Genomic DNA, 22,532 nt, shown 5'->3' with positions numbered 1-22,532 from the left:
TTTATGTAAGTTGCTAGCTACCGCTGCAAACTGGATAATAAACTGATTACAAAATTATCTTATCGAAAGATAAACTTGTATAAATATTGCATTCACTTATCATGTCTTATATGATTTATGTTTCCTAACATTGGACGCGATCGTCTCCTACTAGGTTTTTAGCTACCGCTGCAACCAAGATTATGATCTTGGTTACCAAACAGGAAAAAGCCTACGGCTTTTTCTTCTTTTAAATAGTAAGAGACGAAACTCAAATAATCAAGTAGCTAACAAAGTCCAATGTAAGGAATGGTTTGTTATTTCAGTGATCGTCTTTTAATGTAAATTTACTAACCTATACTATAGTTAAGTGGTCTATATAATTTATTATAGGCAAGAGGTCTTTCTTTATTATAAATTTTCCAGTTCCCAGATAGCCGAGGAGAAAAAAAAGCAGGAAGAAAAAAAATATCGCATTTATGGAGAATAACGTGGTTAAATTCAATTTTCTTGATTTTCAATCTAATATATTTTCTTTGTTATTCAAGCCAAAGGGCGGTAAGTTTTCTTTTAAGGTTTCGGACAAGGCGGTTCAAATGGTGTACCTTTTGTTTTGATCCGACGTTTTTTATAGGAGTTAGGGGTTTTTATATTTCTTAACATTAGACGTGATCGACTCTTACTAGGTTGCTAGCTACCGCTGCAACCCGGATACCACTGCAACACGGATAATAAACTGACTACAAACAGGAAAAAGCCTACAGCCTTTTCTTCTTTGAAATAGTAAGAGACGAACCTCAAACAATCAAGTAGCTAACTAATTCTAATGTATGCAATTGTTTGTTATTCCAATGATCGTCTTTTAATGTAAACGTATATTCACTGTGTTGTCGAACATTTTCCATTGCATCTATAAACTGTTCCGCAGTTGCCAATCCATACCTTGGAAGCTTTTCGTTAAACTGACAACATTTCTTTTGGATATTGCTATGAAGCTTTGCCAAAGCATTTCTTGCCGACTTTTCAAAAGCATCCGCTCTTTCAAAGAGAATTTTAATCTGTAATTTTGAATACTTTTCGTGATCCCGATAAAACATGCGTAAAATGTTTCTCAATTTACAAAAATCAGCCTGCATTTTTGCCATCTTCTTGTATTTCTGAATGTAATTTTTCCGTTTGTCCTTATGCGTTCTTCAGTACAACCTCGCAGAGAATTTAATTTTTTCATTATAGCTTTTGTCACCCCAGTATCTACCCATTATTCTGGTAGCAACTTTTTCTTATGTTTGTTTCGGTAATCTATATCGTTATCATACCGTTCCTTGCTCTTTTGTTTGGCTGTCTCAATTTTCCCTTCTCGAAACCTCTGATCCGTAACATACCTCTGTTTTCCTCTGTCATATTTCATTTTCTTAAATCCTGGATCACAAGACATCTTAGTAGCAATCCTTACGCGTTCTCGAGCTTTATTGCGTTCGGTGGCATTTTTATCTCTTTTAAATAAACTTTTTTGATATTTCAGGATGTTAGCTTTATTTTTTGTGTAGTAAAGTTTTCTGTTAGTAGAAATTTGGATTGCTCTATTTTGATATTTTTTTGGTTATTCTTTCTTTTTTTCCTTTCAAGCGAGACAATATTTTTTCAACGTTTAAAATTATTAAGTACACAATACCCTGTGTCGAGTATCTAAAACCTAGCATAAAAAAACCAATTTTAAAATTTTAAGGTATTTATCGTGTTTGAGTTTCAAAATTAGTATTATATTGGTTAGACACCATAAATATTTTTGCAGTTTACATAATAAGTTTAGCGTTCTGGACTGAAAACTAAAATAATTGCAATTATAAGACAATAATATGGAGATAAATACTTTACGGGTTACAAACCAAAAAAAGTTTGGTTCCAGGATACAATAATAACTTTGAACTGAGATGAAAAAAATATTTATTCCAGGAGACAAAAAGTAAAACTAATTATAAAATTTTCATGTATTTTTGTTGTTTAAATTAAGAACTTACTATTACTGATTAGGCATCATAAATATTTTTGCAGTTTACATAATAATTTTAGCGATTAAGCCAAAAACGAAAATCTTGGTTCCAGGAGTTTCGGTTACTATTGAGACAAGTAGCTATTATTACTATAGAGTTCATTACCATGAACTGTTTGATTGCTTCAAAATTCAAATATCTTTGAAAAGACTGCAGTATGAAAATACATCAAAAATGCAATCTTTTTTGACAAAATTGATTCTACTTTAAAAAGTATTTTAGTTTTAATTACAAAAGGCACTAGATGTTGCAATTTCCTTTAAAATGAGCTATTATACAGCTCTCTATGATTTTCCAGTGCCCAGCTAGCTGAGGAGGAAAATCAACCGGAAAGAAAAAAATATCCCGTTTGTGGCAAATAACGTGGTAAAAGTCAATTTTCTTGATTTTCAAGCCAATATGTTTTCTTTGTTATTCAAGCCAAAGGGCGGTAAGTTTCCTTTATAGAGGATTCGGATAAGGCGGTTCTAATGGTGTACTTTTTGTTTTGATTTAACTCTTTTTTTAGGAGTTGGGGGTTTTTATATTTTTTAACATTGGACGTGATCGTCTCTTACTAGGTTGCTAGCTACCGCTGCAACCCGGACATATCAGTTACTATGGGAGAGAGATCGTTCTTTACTGCAACAATTTTTGACAAAATTGATTCTACTTTAAAAAGTATTTTATTTTTAATTACAAAAGTTACTAGATGTTGCAATTTCCTTTAAAATGAACTATTATACAGCTCTCTATGATTTTCCAGTGCCCAGCTAGTTGAGGAGGAAAATCAAGCGGAAAGAAAAAATATCCCGTTTGTGGAGAATAACGTGGTTAAAGTCAATTTTCTTGATTTTCAAGCCAATATATTTTCTTTGTTATTCAAGCCAAAGAATGATAAGTTTCCTTAATAGGGGTTTTGGACAAAGTGGTTCTAATGGTGTAATTTTTGTTTTGATCTGACTCTTTTTTCAGGAGTTAGGAGTTTTTATATTTCTTAACATTGGACGTGATCGTCTCTTACTAGGTTGCTAGCTACCGCTGCAACCCGGATGTAAATACAAACAGGAAAAAGCCTACGGCTTTTTCTTCTTTTAAATAGTAAGAGACGAAACTCAAACAATCAAGTAGCTAACTAAGTCCAATCTATGGAATGGTTTGTTATTTCAGTGATCGTCTTTTAATGTAAAAATATAAATACTGTAATCTTAACTATAGTGAAGTTGCGTATGTAAGTTAGTATAGGGAAGAGTTCGATCTTTATTATAATTCAAATCTTACCGCTGGTATACGATTATGTTTGAAAGACTGCAGTGTGAAAAGACATCAAAAATGCAGTTTTTGGTGGAAAAATTTATTCTCTTTTAGAAATAATTTATTTTAGTTACTATAGATTTTTAACCCAATTAATTTTCTTTAAAATGAGCTATTGAACAACCCTTTACGATGTTCCAGTGCCAAGCTATCTGTGGCAAAGAAAAAAAAAGAAAAAAAGGAAAAATATCCCGTTTGGGGAGAATAACGTGGTTAAAGTCAATTTTCTTGATTTTCAAGCCAATATATTTCCCTTGCTGTTCAAGCCAAGGGACAGAAAGTTTCCTATACAGGGGTTTCGGACAAGGCGGTTCTAATGGTGTACTTTTTGTTTTGATCTGACTCCTTTGACAGGAACTATGGGTTTTTATATTTCTTAACATTGGACGTGATCGTCTCTTACTAGGTTGCTAGCTACCGCTGCAACCCGGATGACAAACACCGTTTATGATTAGTTATATCGGACCTTTATGTAAAAATGACAGAAAGTTTTCTCTACAGGGGTTTCAGACATGGCGGTTCTAATGGTGTACTTTTTGTTTTGATCTGATTTTTTTTTATTGGGAGTTATGGTTTTTTATATTTCCTAACATTGGACGTGATTGTCTCTTACTAGGTTGCTAGCTACCGCTGCAACCTGAATATCTAAATATAAAACTTTAATATAAATTAATATAGGCAAAAGGTCGTTCTTTATTATATTGCTAGCTACCGCTGCAACCCGGACTACCCCTGGAACTACCATATATCAGTTACTACGGGTGAAAGATCGTTCTTTACTGTAATTCTAGTCTAAATTAAAAGATTAAAACTGTTTTTCAGACACCATAAATACTTTTGCAGTTTATAACTTTAGCGATTCTGAACTAAAAACGAAAATAAAATAAAAATTATTTTTTCAATTTTTACGTCACGTCGCTCATTAAATCATATATGGTTATTAGTACACAATAGGTTTTAGATATTACGTCATGTCACTTATTACGTCATATATGATTATTAGTAGATAATCGGTAAAATATTCGTTCTTTATTATAATTTTAGTGGAAAAATTTATCCTTTTCTAAATTTGTTTTAGTTACAAAAGGTTTTTAACCCAATTAATTTCCTTTACACTGAGCCATTGGACAACTTTCTACGATGTTCCAGTGCAAAGCTATCTCTGGATAACAAGAAAGAAAAAAAATATCCCGTTTAGGCAGAATGTTGTAGTAGCTGCCACTTTTCTTGATTTTCATGCCAATATATTTCCCTTGCTGTTCAAGCCAAATGACAGAAAGTTTTTTATACAGGGGTTTCGGACAAGGTGGTTCTAACTGTGTACTTTTTGTTTTGATCTGACTCCTTTTTTAGGAACTATGGGTTTTTACATTTCTTAACATTGGACGTGATCGTCTCTTACTAGGTTGCTAGCTACCGCTGCAACCCGGATGATAAGTTCGTTCCTTACTGCTACTTTATAATTAAAAATTACAAAAGGTTTCTATGTACAGCAGTTTCCTTGAAAATGAGCACTTACACAGCTCTTTTTTATGACCACGATCTGTTTGATTTAATAATTAAGTTACTATGGGTTCAGTTCGTTCCTTATTGTAATACTATGGACTATAGTTCGTTCTTTAATGTAATCTTTTAATGTAATCATTTTAAAGGTAGAACTCTTTCTAATTGATTACAAACAGGAAAAAGCCTACGGCTTTTTCTTCTTTGAAATAGTAAGAGACTAGCCTCAAACAATCAAGTGGCTAACTAAATCAAATGTATGTATTGGGTTTTTTATTCCAATGACCGTCTTTTAGTGGAAAATTTTAATATATTGACCTTAAATATAATAACTGTACTAGCCTATACTATAGTTAAGTGGCCCAATAAAATTTAGTATAGGCAAGAGGTCGTTCTTTATTATAATTTAAAAAAGAAACTTGTTTATTTACATTCTAGCTAAAATAATGAAGATAATATGAATGAACCACAGTGTTTAGTTTCTTTGGACTTGTGTTCGTTTTTTAACTATAAATACAAACAGGAAAAAGCCTACGGCTTTTTCTTCTTTTAAATAGTAAGAGACAAAACTCAAACAATCAAGTAGCTAACTAAGTCCAATGTATGGAATGGTTTGTTATTTCAGTGATCGTCTTTTAATGTAAAAATATAAATACTGTAATTTTAACTATAGTGAAGTTGTGTATGTAAGTTAGTATAGGGAAGAGTTTGATCTTTATTATATTTGATTGCTTCAAAATTCAAATATCTTTGAAAAGACTGCAGTATGAAAATACATCAAAAATGCAATTTTTTTGACAAAACTGATTCTACTTTAAAAAGTATTTTATTTTTAATTACAAAAGTGACTAGATGTTGCAATTTCTATTAAAATGAGCTATTATACAGCTCTCTATGACTTTCCAGTGCCCAGCTAGTTGAGGAGGAAAATCAAGCGGAAAGAAAAAAATATCCCGTTTGTGGAGAATAACGTGGTTAAAGTCTATTTTCTTGATTTTCAAGCCAATATATTTTCTTTGTTATTCAAGCCAAAGAGTGATAAGTTTCCTTAATAGGGGTTTTGGACAAGGTGGTTCTAATGGTGTAATTTTTGTTTTGATCTGACTCTTTTCTCAGGAGTTAGGGGTTTTTATATTTCTTAACATTGGACGTGATCGTCTCTTACTAGGTTGCTAGCTACCGCTGCAACCCGGACTTCATTATCTCTGTATTTAATGTTTCTCCGGATTGATACAGCCTTGTTAGTATCCAGACGATAAGCCTCATCATTTCTGTATTTAATTGATGCAGACTTGATAGTATACAGACGATAAGCCTCATCATTTCTGTGTTTGATTTTTGCAGACTTGATAGTATTCAGACGATAAGCCTCAACATTTCTGTATTTGATTTTTGCAGACTTGAAAGTATTCAGACGCAAAGCCTCATCATTTCTGTAAACACGACGTTTATTTAAAGATGCTGCTTATTCATCCAGCTTGTATCGGTTTTTGGCAATTAATCTGAGAACGTCCTTGTTTTTCTCATATATCTCTTTGCTTTGCAATGGACGTTATCGTCTCTTACTAGGTTGCTAGCTACCGCTGCAACCCGGATATGTTAAAAAAAAAAAAATTACTGAATTTTACATAATAATGGATAATTATATGCAAGAACCTAATTGACAAATACCATTTATGATGAACTATATCACTCCTTTATGTGACTTATAATTTTAATTTATGACATCGTGGTGCAAATAGCTAGCACGATCGGTCATTAACCGAAAAGTTGGTGGTAATCAAAATAATCATGTATATAATGATTCATTTTATTACTTCAGTTACTATAGGCCACAGTTCGTTCTTTAATGTAACATTACTAGGTTGCTAGCTACTGCTGCAACCCAAATTCACATATATATTTATTTATGAGAGGCAGCCTGGCCGAGTGGTCCAAGACACTGGTGTTAGCCACCAGTCTCTTCGGAGGCGTGGGTTCAAATATTACCGCTGGTATACGATTATGTTTGAAAGACTGCAGTGTGAAAAGACATCAAAAATGCAGTTTTGGTGGAAAAATTTATTCTCTTTTAGAAATAATTTATTTTAGTTACTATAGATTTTTAACCCAATTAATTTCCTTTAAAATGAGCTATTGAACAACCCTCTACGATGTTCCAGTGTTAAGCTATCTGTGGAAAAGAAAAAAAAAGAAAAGAGAAAAAAATATCCCGTTTGGGGAGAATAACGTGGTTAAAGTCAATTTTCTTGATTTTCAAGCCAATATATTTCCCTTGCTGTTCAAGCCAAGGGACAGAAAGTTTCCTATACAGGGGTTTCGGACAAGGCGGTTCTAATGGTGTACTTTTTGTTTTGATCTGACTCCTTTGTTAGGAACTATGGGTTTTTATATTTCTTAACATTGGACGTGATCGTCTCTTACTAGGTTGCTAGCTATCGCTGCAACCCGGAAAAAAAACACATTGTGCCCACATCGTTCTTTACTCAGGCAGTGCTAGCGCGCTGCCTATGATAATAAACTGATTACACACAGGAAAAAGCCTACGGCTTTTTCTTCTTTTAAATAGTAAGAGACGAGTCTCAAATAATCAAGTAGCTAGCCAATTCCAAAGGTATGCAATTTTCGTTATTCCAATGATCGTTTTTTATTGTAACTAGGTTTCAGCCATCTCTACAGCCATGATACTATTGGAAATTACATAATCCCTATTTATGTTTTAGTTAACATGGGCAAGGTGTCGTTCTTTATTGTATATGGACTAAGGTTCGTTCTTTCATGTAAAACTAGCAAAACATTTTTTAAGCCTGATGAAGATTTAACTAATGTGTCAAAAGTAAGGTTGCAAGTCGACGATTTTGTTTTGGCCTTATTATAATTGGTATGGTGAAATAATAATACGCATATGGCTCTTAAATCATACTTCTTTATGGTTCAATATGGTCTAGTGGCTAGGATAGTTAACTTTCACTTAACAGGCTCGGGTTCGATTCCCGGGGTGGGAAAATTTTTAACTCTATAATCTTCGAACATTTGAACCTTTTATAATTATAATGATGCATAATATAAATACTGTAATCTTAACTATAGTGAAGTTGCGTATGCAAGTTAGTATAGGGAAGAGTTCGATCTTTATTATAATTCATTTTTTACTATGTGGTGTGATCCTCTCCTACTAGGTTGCTAGCTACCGCCTCAACTCAAAAAGGTTACAAGCTACTATTGCAACCTGTATTCCAGTTACTATGGGCTATAGCTCGTCCTTTAATGTAATTTTTTAGGATTTATGGGTTTTATATTTCTTAACATTGGACGTGATCGTCTCTTACCAGGTTGCTAGCTACCACTGCAACCCGGATCCGAAAACAAAAAGTTATGAGCTCTGTTGCATTGTAAAGTTCTCTAATACGCTGAATATGATGGCAAGATTTTCATTAAGATTCTATAGTTTTTAGTGGGTGTTTCGCTTTTTTTTAAATAAGGCAAATTTTCTCAGGCTTGTAACTTTTGAAGAATACTATATCATTACAAACAAGAAAAAGCCTACGGCTTTTTCTTCTTTGAAATAGTAAGAGACGAACCTCAAGTAACTACCCCTGGAACTACCATAGAACAGTTACTATAGATGAGAGACCGTTCTTTACTGTAAACAACCCGGATAATTGACAAACACCATTTATTATGAGCTATATTCGTCCTTGATCTGACTCTTTTTTTTAGGAGTTGGGGGGTTTTATATTTCTTAACATTGGAGGTGATCGTCTCTTACTAGGTTGCTAGCTACCGCTGCAACCCTGATATGGGCGAGAGATCGTTCTTTACTGTAATGTTATTCAAGCCAAAGGGTGGTAAGTTTCCTTTATAGAGGTTTCGGACAAGGTGGTTCTATAGGTGTACTTTTTGTTTTGATCTGACTCTTTTTTTAGGAGTTGGGGGTTTTATATTTCTTAACATTGGAGGTGATCGTCTCTTACTAGGTTGCTAGCTACCGCTGCAACCCTGATATGGGCGAGAGATCGTTCTTTACTGTAATTAAAGGTAGAACTCTTTCTAATTGATTACAACAGGAAAAAGCCTACGGCTTTTTCTTCTTTGAAATAGTAAGAGACTAGCCTCAAACAATCAAGTAGCTAACTAAATCAAATGTATGTATTGGGTTTTTATTCCAATGACCGTCTTTTAGTGGAAAATTTTAATATATTGACCTTAAATATAATAACTGTACTAGCCTATACTATAGTTAAGTGGCCTATAAAATTTAGTATAGGCAAGGGGTCGTTCTTTATTATAATATGGACGAGAGATCGTTCTTTACTGTAACGTAACGGCGTATGACGTCATGGCGCAATGGTATTATTTCATGACGTCTTCAGAAACAACAATATAATTTCGTGTTTTTCTATTCACATCATAGCTCTAATATAAAACTATGATGACGTTCATTATTTATCTAGTAGGGCTTCAGACAAGGTATTTCTAATGATGTACTTTTGTTTTGATCTGACTCTATTTTTAGGAGTTTTGGGTTTTTATATTTCTTAGCATTGGACTGATCGTCTCTTACTAGGTTGCTAGCTACTGCTGCAACCCAAATTCACATATATATTTATTTATGAGAGGCAGCCTGGCCGAGTGGTCCAAGGCACTGGTGTTAGCCACCAGTCTCTTCAGAGGCGTGGGTTCAATTCTTACCGCTGGTATACGATTATGTTTGAAAGACTGCAGTCTGAAAAGACATCAAAATGCAGTTTTTGGTGGAAAAATTTATTGTCTTTTAGAAATAATTTATTTTAGTTACTATAGATTTTTAACCCAATTAATTTCCTTTAAAATGAGCAATTGAACAACCCTCTACGATGTTCCAGTGCCATGTTATCTCTGGATACAAAAAAAAGAAAAAAAAAGAGAAAAAATATCCCGTTTAGGCAGAATGTTGTAGTAGCTGCCACTTTTCTTGATTTTCAAGCCTATATATTTCCCTTGCTGTTCAAGCCAAGGGACAGAAATTTTACTATGCAGGGGTTTCAGACAAGGCGGTTCTAATGGTGTACTTTTTGTTTTGATCTGACTCTTTTTTTTAAGAACTATGGGTTTTTATATTTCTTAACATTGGACCTGATCGTCTCTTACTAGGTTACTAGCTACCGCTGCAACCCGGATAAATTCTAATGATGTACTTTTGTTTTGATTTGACTCTATTTTTAGGAGTTTCGTTATATTTCTTAGCATTGGACTGATCGTCTCTAACAGTGTGAAAAGACATCAAAAATGCAGTTTTTGGTGGAAAAATTTATTCTTTTTTAGAAATAATTTATTTTAGTTACAAAAGGTTTTTAACCCAATTTATTTCCTTTAAAATGAGCTATTGAACAACCCTCTACGATGTTCCAGTGCCAAGCTATCTCTGGAAACAAAGAAAAGAGAAAAAAAATATCCTGTTTAGGCAGAATGTTGTAGTAGTTGCCACTTTTCTTGATTTTCAAGCCAATATATTTCCCTTGCTGTTCAAGTCAAGGGACAGAAATTTTACTATACAGGGGTTTCGGACCAGGCGGTTCTAATGGTGTACTTTTTGTTTTGATCTGACTTCTTTTTTAGGAGTTAGGGGTTTTTATATTTCTTAACATTGGACGTGATCGTCTCTCACTAGGTTGCTAGCTAACGCTGCAACCCGGATATGGACTAAAGTTCGTTCTTTAATGTAAAAATTCGATGATCGAGCCTTTATGTAACCCGGATTAAAAAATTGTTATCATATCTTATATGTAACTTTTATTTTATAAGTGTTCGATAGTCTAATGGTAAGTATGGCCACTTATTACCTGGGAGACGGGGGTCCGATTCCCCGTCGGGGAGAACTTTTAATATGTTGAATTAAAAGCATTATCTTTTCAATTTAAAATTTAAAAAAGAAAATTGTTTATTTACATTCTAGCTAAAATAATGAAGATAATATGAATAAACCATAGTGTTCAGTTTCTTTGGACTTGAGTTCGTTTTTTAACTATAAATACAAACAGGAAAAAGCCTACGGCTTTTTCTTCTTTTAAATAGTAAGAGACGAAACTCAAACAATCAAGTAACTAACTAAGTCCAATGTATGGAATGGTTTGTTATTTCAGTGATCGTCTTTTAATGTAATTCTTTACTGCAAAACTAGCAAAACAGTTTTTAAGCCCGATAAAGATTTAACTGATGTGTCAAAAGTAAGGTTGCAATTCGACGATTTTGCATTGGCCTTATTATAATTGGTATGGTGAAATAATAATATGCATATGGTTCTTAAATCATACTTCTTTATGGTCCCATTTGGTCTAGTGGCTAGGATAGTTAAATTTCACTTAGGAAAACCGGGTTCGATTCCCGGTGTGGGAAAGTTTTTAACTCTATAATCTTCGAACATTCGAACCTTTTATAATTTATAATGATGTATAATATAAATACTGTAATCTTCACTATAGTGAAGTTGCCTATGCAAGTTAGTATAGGGAAGAGTTCGATCTTTATTATAATGATCGTCTCTTACTAGGTTGCTAGCTACCGCTGCAACCCGGATAACCAAGGTATGAACCGGCAACTGTGGAACAGTTTATAGATGTAATGGGAAATTTTATAGATCACTGTGAATATATGGAGGCATAATTGTTCTTTACTTAGTTTCAGCTTTAATTCGATGATCCAGACTTTATGTACTAACTACATCCAAAGACTATGACGTCATTGATTAATATTGTATATAAAAAATTAAGTTTTTCGTAAAAAAATTAATTAAAAAAAAATTAAGTACAAATAGCGCTAGATCTAGAGATTTCCTTTAAAATGAGCCATTGAACAACTCTCTACGATGTTCCAGTGCCAAGCTATCTGTGGAAAAGAAAGAAAGAAAAAAATATCCCGTTTGTGGAGAATAACGTGGTTAAAGTCAATTTTCTTGATTATCAAGCCAATATATTTTCTTTGTTATTCAAGCCGCAGGGCGGTAAGTTTCCTTTATAGGGGTTTCGGACAAGGCGGTTCTAATGGTGTACTTTTTGTTTTGATCTGACTCTGTTTTTAGGAGTTAGGGGTTTTTATATTTCTTAACATTGGACGTGATCGTCTCTTACTAGGTTGCTAGCTACCGCTGCAACCCGGATTGCCAATCCATACCTTGGAAGCTTTTCGTTAAACTGACAACATTTCTTTTGGATATTACTATGAAGCTTTGCCAAAGAATTTCTAGCCGACTTTTCAACAGCATCCGCTCTTTCAAAGAGAATTTTAATCTGTAATTTTAAATACTTTTCATGATCCCGATAAAACATGCGTAAAATGTTTCTCAATTTACAAAGATCAGCCTTCATTTTTGCCATCTTCTTGTATTTCTGAATGTAATTTTTCCCTTTGTCCTTATGCGTTCTTCGGTACAACCTCGCAGAGAATTTAATTTTTTCATTATAGCTTTTGTCACCCCAGTATCTATCCATTATTCTGGTAGCAACTTTTTTCTTATGTTTGTTTCGGTAATCTTTATCGTTATCATACCGTTCCTTGCTCTTTTGTTTGGCTGTCTCAATTTTTGCATGTCTATAATCCTCATCATTAACATAACACTCCTTGCTGTTTTGTTTGGCTCTCTCAATTTTCGCATCTCGATACGCCTTGTCGGTTGAATACCTTTGCTTTTCTCTTTTCAAGATGTTGTCTCTGTTTTTTTTATAGTAATGTTTTTTTAAATTACGTATAACTCTATTACAAGGCATCTTATTACAAAACAAGAAATAATATTCTTATCTAATTGAAACTTCTTAAGACTCGTATCATGTACCCATAACCTAACAAAAAATAAAACTAATTTTTAAATTTTCAGGTATTTTGTTAGTTTGAATTAAAAGATTAAAATTATTGCTCATATATCATAAATATTTTTGCAGTTTACATAATAACTTTAGCGATTCTAAACTGAAAAATGAAATATAATAAAAAATTGAATTTTTTGGTCTGAAAATACATAGTAAATTCCACATCGGGTAGTTAGAACCTAACTAAAAATAAAACTAATTTTAACATTTTCAGGTATTTTTCTAGCTTGAATTGAAATATTCAAACTATTGCTCGGATACCATGGATATTTTGCAGTTTACACAAGCTGCAAAGAACGCATAAGGGAAAAATTAAAAATTATATTCAGAAGTCCAACAACATGGCAACAATGCTGGCTGATCTTAGTAAATTTAGAAAAATTTTACGAATTATTTACCGGGATTACGAAAAATATTCAAAATTAAAGATTTAAATTATCTCTGAAAGAATGGATTTTGTTGAAAAGTCAGCTAGAGATGCTTTCGCAAAACTTCATAGTAATATCCAAAAGAAATGTTGCATGTTTAGTGAAAAGCTTCCAAGGTATGAACCGGCAACTGTGGAACAGTTTATAGATGTAATGGGAAATTTTATAGATCACTGTGAATATATGGAGGCATAATTGTTCTTTACTTAGTTTCAGCTTTAATTCGATGATCCAGACTTTATGTACTAACTACATCCAAAGACTATGACGTCATTGATTAATATTGTATATAAAAAATTAAGTTTTTCGTAAAAAAAATTAATAAAAAAAAAAAATTTTTATGGAGAATAATCCCGTTTGTGGAGAATAACGTGGTTAAAGTCAATTTTCTTGATTATCAAGCCAATATATTTTCTTTGTTTTTCAAGCCGCAGGGCGGTAAGTTTCCTTTATAGGGGTTTCGAACAAGGCGGTTCTAATGGTGTACTTTTTGTTTTGATCTGACTCTGTTTTTAGGAGTTAGGGGTTTTTATATTTCTTAACATTGGACGCGATCGTCTCTTACTAGGTTGCTAGCTACCGCTGCAACCCGGATTATGTAATACTAATACATCTAACGACTATGACGTCATTGATCAATATTGTATATAAGAAATTAAGTTTTTCGTAAAAAAAAATTAATTGAAAAAAAAATTAAGTGCAAAAGATGCTAGATCTAGAGATTTCCTTTAAAATGAGCAATTGAACAACTCTCTACGATGTTCCAGTGCCAAGCTATCTGTGGAAAAGAAAGAAAGAAAAAAATATCCCGTTTCTGGCAGAATGTTGTAGTTAGCTGCCACTTTTCTTGATTTTCAAGCCAATATATTTTCCTTGCTGTTCAAGCCACAGGGACGGAAAGTTTCCTATACAGGGGTTTCGGACAAGGCGGTTCTAATGGTGTGCTTTTTGTTTTGATCTGACTCTGTTTTTAGGAACTATGAGTTTTTATATTTCTTAACATTGGACGTGATCGTCTCTTACTAGGTTGCTAGCTACCTCTGCAACCCGGATTATGTAATACTAATACATCTAACGACTATGACGTCATTGATCAATATTGTATATAAGAAATTAAGTTTTTCGTAAAAAAAAATTAATTGAAAAAAAAATTAAGTGCAAAAGATGCTAGATCTAGAGATTTCCTTTAAAATGAGCAATTGAACAACTCTCTACGATGTTCCAGTGCCAAGCTATCTGTGGAAAAGAAGAAAGAAAAAAATATCCCGTTTAGGCAGAATGTTGTAGTAGCTGCCACTTTTCTTTATTTTCAAGCCAATATATTTCCCTTGCTGTTCAAGTCAAGGGACAGTAAGTTTCCTATACAGGGTTTTCGCACAAGGCGGTTCTAATGGTGTGCTTTTTGTTTTGATCTGACTCCTTTTTTAGGAACTATGAGTTTTTTTATTTCTTAACATTGGACGTGATCGTCTCTTACTAGGTTGCTAGCTACCGCTGCAACCCGGATTGCTAGCTACCGCTGCAACCCGGATTATGTAATACTAACTATATCCAACGACTATGACGTCATTGATCAATATTGTATATAAAAAATTAAGTTTTTCGTAAAAAATAATTAATTGAAAAAAAAATTAAGTGCAAAAGATGCTAGATCTAGATATTTCCTTTAAAATGAGCCATTGAACAACTCTCTACGATGTTCCAGTGCCAAGCTATCTGTGGAAAAGAAGAAAGAAAAAAATATCCCGTTTAGGCAGAATGTTGTAGTAGCTGCAACTTTTCTTGATTTTCAAGCCAATATATTTCCCTTGCTGTTCAAGCCAAGGGACAGAAATTTTCCTATACAGGGGTTTCGGACAAGGCGGTTCTAATTGTGTACTTTTTGTTTTGATCTGACTCCTTTTTTAGGAACTATGGGTTTTTATATTTCTTAACATTGGACGTGATCGTCTCTTACTAGGTTGCTAGCTACCGCTGCAACCCGGATTCTAATGATCGTCCTTTAAAATAAACTATGGACTAAAGTTCGTTCTTTAATGTAAACTACTGCTGCAACCCAAATTATAAGAGGCAGCCTGGCCCAGTGGTCCAAGGCACTGGTGTTAGCCACCAGTCTCTTCAGAGGCGTGGGTTCAAATCTTACCACTGGTATACGATTATGTTTGAAAGACTGGAGTGTGAAAAGACATCAAAAATGTAGTTTTTGGTGGAAAAATTTATTCTCTTTTTGAAATAATTTATTTTAGTTACTATAGATTTTTAACCTAATTAATTTCCTTTAAAATGAGCTAATGAACAACTCTCTACGATGTTCCAGTGCCAAGCTATCTGTGGAAAAGAAAGAAAAAAAAATATCCCGTTTAGGCAGAATGTTGTAGTAGCTGCCACTTTTCTTGATTTTCAATCCAATATATTTCCCTTGCTATTCAAGCCAAGGGACAGAAAGTTTCCTATTCAGGGGTTTCGGAAAAGGCGGTTCTAATGGTGTACTTTTTGTTTTGATCTGACTCCTCTGTTAGGAACTATGGGTTTTTATATTTCTTAACATTGGACGTGATCGTCTCTTACTAGGTTGCTAGCTACCGCTGCAACCCGGATTACTAATAACCCTAACAGGCTCGTTTTCGCCATAATTGAAAAACATTGCTTTTCCTTCGCTGTTGATAGGTATGCTTGTATATATATTTTTATTGCTGCTACATAAACTGCAATTGCTCCTTCCAAAATTAATATACGAATTTTCTAAGAAGTACGCCTCCGTATATTCACTGTGTTGTCGAACATTTTCCATTGCATCTATAAACTGTTCCGCAGTTGCCAATCCATACCTTGGAAGCTTTTCGTTAAACTGACAACATTTCTTTTGGATATTTCTATGAAGCTTTGCCAAAGCATTTCTAGCCGACTTTTCAACAGCATCCGTTCTTTCAAAGAGAATTTTAATCTGTAATTTTAAATACTTTTCGTGATCCCGATAAAACATGCGTAAAATGTTTCTCAATTTACAAAGATCAGCCTGCATTTTTGCCATCTTCTTGTATTTCTGAATGTAATTTTTCCCTTTGTCCCTATGCGTTCTTCGGTACAACCTCGCAGAGAATTTAAATTTTTCATTATAGCTTTTGTCACCCCAGTATCTACCCATTATTCTGGTAGCAACTTTTTTCTTATGTTTGTTTCGGTAATCTATATCGTTATCATACCGTTCCTCGCTCTTTTGTTTGGCTGTCTCAATTTTCCCTTCTTGATACCCCTGATACCTCTGTTTTGCTCTGTCATATTTCATTTTCTTAAATCCTGGATCACAAGACATCTTAGTAGCAATCCTTACGCGTGCTCGAGCTTTATTGTGTTCGGTGGCATTTTTATCTCTTTTAAATAAACTTTTCTGATATTTCAGGATGTTAGCTTTATTTTTTGTGTAGTAAAGTTTTTTATTAGTAGAAATTTGGATTGCTCTATTTTGATATTTTTTTGGTTATTCTTTCTTTTTTTCCTTTCAAGTGAGACCATATTTTTTCAAGGTTTAAAATTATTAAGTACACAATACCCCGTGTCGAGTATCTAAAACCTAGCATAAAAAAAAAATAATTTTTAAATTTTCATGTATTTATCTTGTTTTAATTACAAAATTAGTATTATTGTTTATACACCATAAGTATTTTTGCAGTTTACATAATAAGTTTAGCGATTCTGAACTGAAAACTAAAATAATTGCAATTATAACAAAATAATATGGAGATACGTACTTTACGGGTTACAAACCAAAAAAAGTTTGGTTCCAGGATACAATAATAACTTTGAACTGAGATGAAAAAAATATTTTTCTTCCAGGAGACAAAAAGTAAAACTAATTATAAAATTTTCATCTATTTTTGTTGTTTAAATTAAGAACTTACTGTTACTGATTAGGCATCATAAATATTTTTGCAGTTTACATAATAATTTTAGCGATTAAGCCAAAAAAGAAAATTTTGGTTCCAGGAGTTTCGGTTACTATTGAGACAAGTAGCCATTATTACTATAGAGTTCATTACCATGAACTATTTGATTGTTTAAAAATTCAAATATCTTTGAAAAAACTGCAGTATGAAAATACATCAAAAATGCAATTTTTTTGAAAAAATTGATTCCACTTTAAAAAGAATTTTATTTTTAATTACAAAAGGCACTAGATGTTGCAATTGCCTTTAAAATGAGCTATTATACAGCTCTCTATGATTTTCTAGTGCCCAGCTAGCTGAGGAGGAAAAAAAACGGAAAGAAAAAAATATCCCGTTTGTGGAGAATAACGAGGTAAAAGTCAATTTTCTTGATTTTCAAGCCAATATATTTTCTTTGTTATTCAAGCCAAAGGGCAGTAAGTTTCCTTTATAGAGGATTCGGACAAGGCGGTTCTAATGGTGTACTTTTTGTTTTGATCTGACTCTGTTTTTAGGAGTTGGGGGGTTTTATATTTCTTGACATTGGAGGTGATCGTCTCTTACTAGGTTGCTAGCTACCGCTGCAACCCGGATCAAGCCAATATATTTCCCTTGCTGTTCAAGCCAAGGGACAGAAAGTTTCCTATACAGGGGTTTCGGACAAGGCGGTTCTAATGGTGTACTTTTTGTTTTGACCTGACTTCTTTTTTTAGGAGTTAGGGGTTTTTATATTTCTTAACATTGGACGTGATCGTCTCTTACTAGGTTGCTAGCTACCGCTGCAACCTGGATTGCTAGCTACCGCTGCAACCCGGATAATTATATTTCTTAACATTAGACGTGATCGTCTCTTACTAGGTTGCTAGCTACCGCTGCAACCCGGATTACATTTTAAACAACTATATCTACTAGCAAACAAGTCAAATACATGCGATGGTTTGATCTTCTAATGATCGTCTTTTAATATAATCTCTTACTAGGTTGCTAGTGACCACTGCAATCCGGAAATAATCCTTTGGACTTGAGCCCATTCTTTACTAAACATCTTAATATAAAATATTTAACTTACTATTGGCTAGAGTCTGTTCTTTATTATAAATCTTTCAAATTGATTACAAACAGGAAAAAGCCTACGGCTTTTCTTCTTTGAAATAGTAAGAGACTAGCCATAAGCAATCAAATAGCTAACTTAATCAAATGTATGTAATGGGTTTTTTATTCCAATGGTCGTCTTTTAATGGAAAATTTTAATATATTGGCCTTAAATATAACTGTACTAGCCTACACTATAGTTAAGTGGCCTATAAAATTTAGTAGAGGCAAGAGGTTGTTCTTTATTATAAAACCTCAAAGAATCAGGCAGCTAACTAAGTCCAATATAAGCAATTGTTTGTTATTCTCATGATCATCTTTTAATTTGGCGTTTATTACTAGGTTGCTAGCTACCACTTAAACCCGGATTATGTAATAGGTTGCTAGCTACCGCTGCAACCTAGATATTCTTATTTCTTCTACTGTGGGCTAAGGTTCGTTCTTTTATGTAAAACTAGTAAAACATTTTTTAAGTCTGATGAAGATTTAACTAATGTGTCAAAAGTAAGGTTGCAAGTCGACGATTTTGTTTTGGCCTTATTATAATTGGTATGGTGAAATAATAATATGTATATGGCTCTTAAATCATACTTCTTTATGGTCCCATATGGTTTAGTGGCTAGGATAGTTAACTTTCACTTAACAGGCCCGGGTTCAATTCCCGGTGTGGGAAACTTTTTAACTCTATAATCTTCGAACATTTGAACCTTTTATAATTTATAATGATGTATAATATAAATACTGTAATCTTAACTATAGTGAAGTTGCCTATGCAAGTTAGTATAGGGAAGAGTTCGATCTTTATTATAATCGGTGGAAAAATTTTTTCTCTTTTAGAAATAATTTATTTTAGTTACTATAGATTTTTTAACCCAATTAATTTCCTTTAAAATGAGCTATTGAACAACCCTCTACGATGTTCCAGTGCCAAGCTATCTGTGGAAAAGAAAAAAAAAGAAAGAAAGAAAAAAATATGCCGTTTGTGGAGAATAACGTGGTTAAAGTCGATTTTCTTGATTTTAAAGCCAATATATTTCCCTTGCTGTTCAAGCCAAGGGACATAAAGTTTCCTATACAGGGGTTTCGGACAATGCGGTTCTAATGGTGTACTTTTTGTTTTTATCTGACTCCTTTGTTAGGAACTATTGGTTTTTATATTTCTTAACATTGGACGTGATCGTCTCTTACTAGGTTGCTAGCTACCGCTGCAACCCGGAAAAAAAAGAAAATTTTGGTTCCAGGAGTTTCGGTTACTATTGAGAGAAGTAGCTATTATTACTATAGAGTTCATTACCATGAACTATTTGATTGCTTAAAAATTCAAATATCTTTGAAAAGACTGCAGTATGAAAATACATCAAAAATGCAATTTTTTTGACAAAATCGATTCTACTTTAAAAAGTATTTTATTTTTAATTACAAAAGGCACTAGATGTTGCAATTGCCTTTACAATGAGCTATTATACAGCTCTCTATGATTTTCCAGTGCCCAGCTAGCTGAGGAGGAAAAAAAGCGGAAAGAAAAAAATATCCCGTTTGTGGAGAATAACGTGGTAAAAGTAAATTTTCTTGATTTTCAAGCCAATATATTTTCTTTGTTATTCAAGCCAAAGAGCGGTAAGTTTCCTTTATAGAGGATTCGGACAAGGCGGTGCTTTTGGTGTACTTTTTGTTTTGATCTGACTCTTTTTTTAGGAGTTGGGGGGTTTTATATTTCTTAACATTGGAGGTGATCGTCTCTTACTAGGTTGCTAGCTACCGCTGCGACCCGGATCATCTTGTAATTTAACTTTAATATGAAATATGCAGTTTTTTGTAAAAAAAACAGATTCTATTTTAAAAATAATTTGTTTTAATTACAGAAGGTTTTTAACCCCATTAATTTCCCTTAAATGAGCCATTGAACAACTCTCTACGATGTTTCAGTGCCAAGCTATCTGTGGAATTACTAACCTATACTATAATTAAGTTGTGTATAAAATTTAGTATAGGAAAGAGGTCGTGTTTTATTATAAAAAATGATTTTTGGATTTTTGGAAGTTATGGATTTTTATGTTTCTTAACATTGAACGTGATCGTCTCTTACTAGGTTGCTAGCTACCGCTGCATCCCGAGTTTACTATGGGGCGTGATCGTCTCTTACTACGTTTTTAGCTACCGCTGCAACCCGGATAGTGAAATGTTATTCCAATGATCCTATTTTAATGTAGAATCAAATGTAACCTTTTATAACGTAATATATACCACAGACCTCTTTTCTTTTTCCCGTTGCATTAGTTACTATGAGATAGACTTCGGTCCTTACTGTAAAAAACTTTAGCGATTCTAAACTGAAAAACTAACTCAGTCCAATATATGCAATGTTGTGCTTTTCTAATGATCGTCCTTTAATATAAACTATTGACTAAAGTTCGTTCTTTAATGTAAAAATTCGATGATCGAGCCTTTATGTAACCCGGATTAAAAAATTATTATCATATCTTATATGTAACTTTTATTTTACAAGTCATCGATTGTCTAATGGTAAGTATGCCCACTTTTTACTTGGGAGAAGGGGGTTCGATTCCCCGTCGGGAAGAACTTTTAATATGTTGAATTAAAAGCACTATCTTTTCAATTTAAAATTTAAAAAAGAAACTTGTTTATTTACATTCTAGCTAAAATAATGAAGATAATATGAATGAACCACAGTGTTCAGTTTCTTTGGACTTGAGTTCGTTTTTTAACTATAAATACAAACAGGAAAAAGCCTACGGCTTTTTTCTTCTTTTAAATAGTAAGAGACGAAACTCAAACAATCTAGTAGCTAACTAAGTCTAATGTATGGAATGGTTTGTTATTTCAGTGATCGTCTTTTAATGTAAAAAAATATAAATACTGTAATCTTAACTATAGTGAAGTTGCGTATGCAAGTTAGTATAGGGAAGAGTTTGATCTTTATTATACAAGCTACCGCTGCAACCCGGAAACTCTTACTAGGTTGATAGCTACCGCTGCAGCCCGGATGTAGATACCCCTGGAGCCACCGTATATCAGTTACTATTGGCGAGAGATCGTTCTTTACTGTAATTTTTTTTCTCTCTCTCTCTCTCTCTTTCTCTCTCTCTCTTTCTCTCTATCTCTCTTTCTCTCTCTCTCAGACTCTCAGTACTGTCTGCTCATCTATATAACATTTTAGGACAAAACCATTTTGTCATCTATGTTGGGACATCGCAAGAACTATAATTTTACAATGTATCACTGTTTTGTCATGGTTGCAGGAATAATTGCAAACTAGTAAAGAATGAACCACGGACTAAAAGCTTAAAAGCGTATTTTAAAAAAATAAACTGTCCTGTGAGAAAAAAAAATTCCAATTTATAGCTTAATCAAGAATGGTAACTATTATTTCGATTAATCTTAATAGTATTAGAAACTATGGATTTTTATATTTCTTAACATTGGACGTGATCGTCTCTTACTAGGTTGCTAGCTACCGCTGTAACCCGGATAACATTGGACGTGATCGTCTCTTACTAGGTTGCTAGCTACCGCTGCAACCCGGATAATTCCAGTGCCAAGCTATCTGTTGAATTACTAACCTAAACTATAATTAAGTGGCGTATAAAATTTAGTATAGGCAAGAAGTCGTTCTTTATTATACATTCTACTTTAAAAAATATTTTATTTTTCATTACAAAAGGTACTAGATCTAGAGATTTCCTTTAAAATGAGCCATTAAACAACTACTACGATGTTCCAGTGCCAAGTTATCTTTAGAAGAGAAAGGAAGAAAAAAATATCCCGTTTGTGGAGCCATGTTTGATGAAACTCAACACAAACAAGTAGATAACTAAGTCCAATGTATGGAATGGTTCGTTATTTCAGTGATCGTCTTTTAATATAAATTAAGTTACAAAAGGTTTTTAACCCCATTAATTTTCTTTAAAATGAGCCATTGAAAAACTCTCTACGATGTCCCAGTGCCAAGTTATCTGTGAAAAAAAAAATGCCGTTTAGGCAGAATGCTGTAGTAGCTGCCACTTTTCTTGATTTTCAAGGCAATATATTTCCTTTGCTGTTGAAGCCAAGGGACACTAAGTTTCCTATACAGGTATTTCGGACATAGCGGTTCTAATGGTGTACTTTTTGTTTTGATCTGATTCTTTCTTAGGAGTTATAGGTTTTTATATTTCTTAACATTGAACGTGATAGTCTCTTTCTAGGCTGCTAGCTACTGCTAAAACCTGGATCAGTCCTTTATGTAAACTTTATTAACCTATACTATAATTAAGTGGCCTAGAAAATTTAGTATAGACAAGAGGTCGTTCTTTATTATAAACGACCTGGCTACAGCCTACGATTATGACATCATTGTCAATCTTTGACATGATAAATTTATAAACTTATTTTAGTTACAATGGGCTGGAAGTTCGTTCTTTA

The sequence above is a fragment of the Artemia sp. Qi Xiang Cuo genome, chromosome 21 (genome assembly GCF_049724085.1).
Source record: "Artemia sp. Qi Xiang Cuo chromosome 21, ASM4972408v1, whole genome shotgun sequence".
NCBI lineage: Eukaryota > Metazoa > Arthropoda > Branchiopoda > Anostraca > Artemiidae > Artemia > Artemia sp. Qi Xiang Cuo.
Note: the sequence above shows the minus strand (reverse complement) of the source record.